This window comes from Pipra filicauda, unplaced genomic scaffold, assembly GCF_003945595.2.
Source record: "Pipra filicauda isolate LSUMZ 115617 unplaced genomic scaffold, ASM394559v2 scaffold113_size4260070_pilon, whole genome shotgun sequence".
Taxonomy (NCBI): Eukaryota; Metazoa; Chordata; class Aves; order Passeriformes; family Pipridae; genus Pipra; species Pipra filicauda.
Genome location: NW_024103585.1, coordinates 1,833,779 through 1,836,742, shown reverse-complemented (window position 1 = coordinate 1,836,742; position 2,964 = coordinate 1,833,779).

The following is a 2,964-nucleotide window of genomic DNA, read 5'->3' as shown; positions in this document are numbered from 1 at the left end:
GTTTTTTTAATGTAGCGTATAATTATTCATACAGAATGTTTTCCCTGAAAACACATGTAGTTAAGTATCAATAGTCAATTAAAACTATAATTAAGAGCTTCTTATTTGAACAAAATGCTGATACTCAGAACACTGTCAAATACTCTGGAGAGAAGTTATTTCCAAAGTCATGTATCTGTAGTTATTTAGTTTTTCCAGTCACTAATGTTAATTATTTATTGTTTTGGAATTGAAAAATAAATCAAATTCTAGACAATCCTATCCTTCTTTATTGAGAGAGGAAAGAGTCTAGAATTGCAGTGGATATTTTTCTTTCTTAAACAGAGAATGAAATAGAGATGGCAAGTGAGATCATGTGCATCCTCTCTGACATTATTAACCCCAAATAAATAGATTTCTTAAGCACTTTTACTGTAAATGAAGTAGTTTTCATGGTGTTTCTGGAGTACTCTTTCCATTCCTGAACCTGTAGAATTTTCAAGTATACAACCTAAAATAGCTGGGCTCTGAAGTAGGATTAGTCCTTTTGAAACAGATTAAAGAGGAAATTCACTTTTTAAATTTTGATGCTTTGCTAACATCTTACACATACCTGCTTCCAAGTGCTTCACTTTAAAGGCACCCTGATGGGAACTTTTCTGTGAGTTTGTAAATTCTGTTAAATATTGAAAGTTCATGTCAAGAAACAGTAGATAGATGCTCAGTGGCCGAGTGTTTCAAGGACACTTGCAGATCTAGGAGGGAGAATTTCCAGCATGGTGTTATAAGATGTGGTAAATTGATGGATTGCTGTAGTATTGAAAGGGTTATAAGTCATTTATGCAGTTCTTGCACTTAAGTACATGAACTATAAAAATAGCAACATTGTTTTGTCACGTCTGTTTGAGGATGCTTTTGGGCTGGTGGCTCTGATAAGCTGCTAAAAACATACGGCACAGACTTGATAAAAATCTTTCTTGAGTGTCATAGGAATGCTACTACAAACATGATAAGTCAGCTTATAGCACTTATTCATAATGTTTGCAGTCTTAACTTGCAGAATTGTGGCCAGAGGAGCTCATTGTTCTATGGTAACATGAAAACAATTTGACTAAGTGCTGAGTACTCAATAAATAAGTAAATGGTGGATGCTCCTGAAATGGGATGTTGCAAATGACCTTCCAAAATCTGACATGTAATCCATCTAGTGACATTTTGTATGCTGAAAAAACAGCACTAGATGTCAAAGGTGATGAATTTTCAATACTGTTGTTGTTCATGGATTTGAGAAGGAGTAGAGCCATTGCAAAATATACTAGAATTGCACTCATTATGCACATAACACATGAGAAGAGCCACTTCTGTACCAGTGGTTGTGCTTTTTCATGGTAGTGCCTCATAATTCCAAATTACATGGAAGGTCTTGCTTCTGGCATGAGTTCCACATAAAGTCTCTTTGCATCACTCCTTAATCTGGACCAGTCTTTCCCCTTTGCTGCAGGAGGTTTGTGGGCGTGGACACAACCTTTTTGCAGATTGATTGGAACCAGGCAGTTTTCCAGGCCAGCACTGATGAGAAAAGTGGTGTTGGCTCCTATGCTTCCCTTGCTTTGCTCAGTGCAGCATTTCCTTGGGAGATGACCAGAGAAGTTAACTTCCCGTATGTTGTATACACACCACCAAGTACCAGTGCAAGCTAAGGAAAACTTCGGAGGGAGGAGGTTAGTGCCGGGTTGGCTGACTGAATCTCTGCGAAAATTAGATGAAAATTAGCAATTTTTGTTATTAAAATTATGCCATTATACAGCATATGCTGATTCTTTTTCTCTTTTCTCCTATTGTGTGACCTTGTATCCAAACCTAAGGCAAATCAGCACAGGCACTGGTCTCACTGTTCCTATTTGAAACAGCCTGTCTGTTTTTCAACAATTTGCCTTCAGGTAATTTTTCGGAATGAGTTCAGCTGAAGGTGAGTGTTTACTGTCATACTCAATAGCTTTCTGAGAAAGATGAATTGTAGATGACTGACAAATCTGACATCTTATTTTTAAGACTCTGTATGGCCAGAAAGGGTTACAGAGATGTAGACCACTATAGACAGCATTGCAGCGCAGTTGTTTGGAGAGGTCACAAACATCTGTGCCCAGGAGCCTCTGTGCAGGGGGTGTCCCATTGCTTAGACAGTAACACATAATGCAGTGCCTTGCCTAGATCCACATTTGGGAGTTTCAGAAGCGGGGGGGGCATGGAGTGACATGGAGTGACCACACTGCTTTCTGCTTCTCAGCTCTCCTGAGAAGCTGACTGCAACAGAGCAGTAGAAGCTGCTGTTGTGCTCTGGCTTTGCTTGGGAGGTGGGAAGTGCCCTGCTGTGCTCAGAGCTCCTGATTCCTAGGTCTGCGTGGTGTTGATATGGTCTACATGCACATCCTCCAGGCTGTGGGAAAAGAGCAGCGTTGGGGGATGTGGACAGCTGAGGAGCTAGGACTAACCTTCAGTTTAGGCACATCTAGTAACCCCAGACCCTACAGTGTTGAGAGCCCGAGAACAGCACATGCAACAGTAATACAGACATGTTTCACTTCCCTTTTTTCCTTCTCCAAGTGTAGGAAGAGCTTAACTGTCTCCCAGGGCTATGAAGGACCACCAGGTGCCAACCATCTGTTTTACTTCCAGCACATTTTATTTATTAATTTTTTTCCTACTGGCGATGTAATTTCCCCCATATTTCTTTTCTGTTTGCATTGTGTATTGTAGAAAGCAATCACGAACATAACATTTTGGTTAAGTGATCTTAAAAAAAAACCCCAAAGACAAGTTTTTTATCAAATGCACTATAAAACTTCCCACATTTATTGCAGAGAGCAGTGATATATACATAATTTGTTCCTGAATAAGCTATTTTGTAAAATGCTGGTACTTCAGTCACCTGAGCAGCATATTAAATTGAATGCCTCTGTTCTGTGCTTTAGGACAGAATGTACA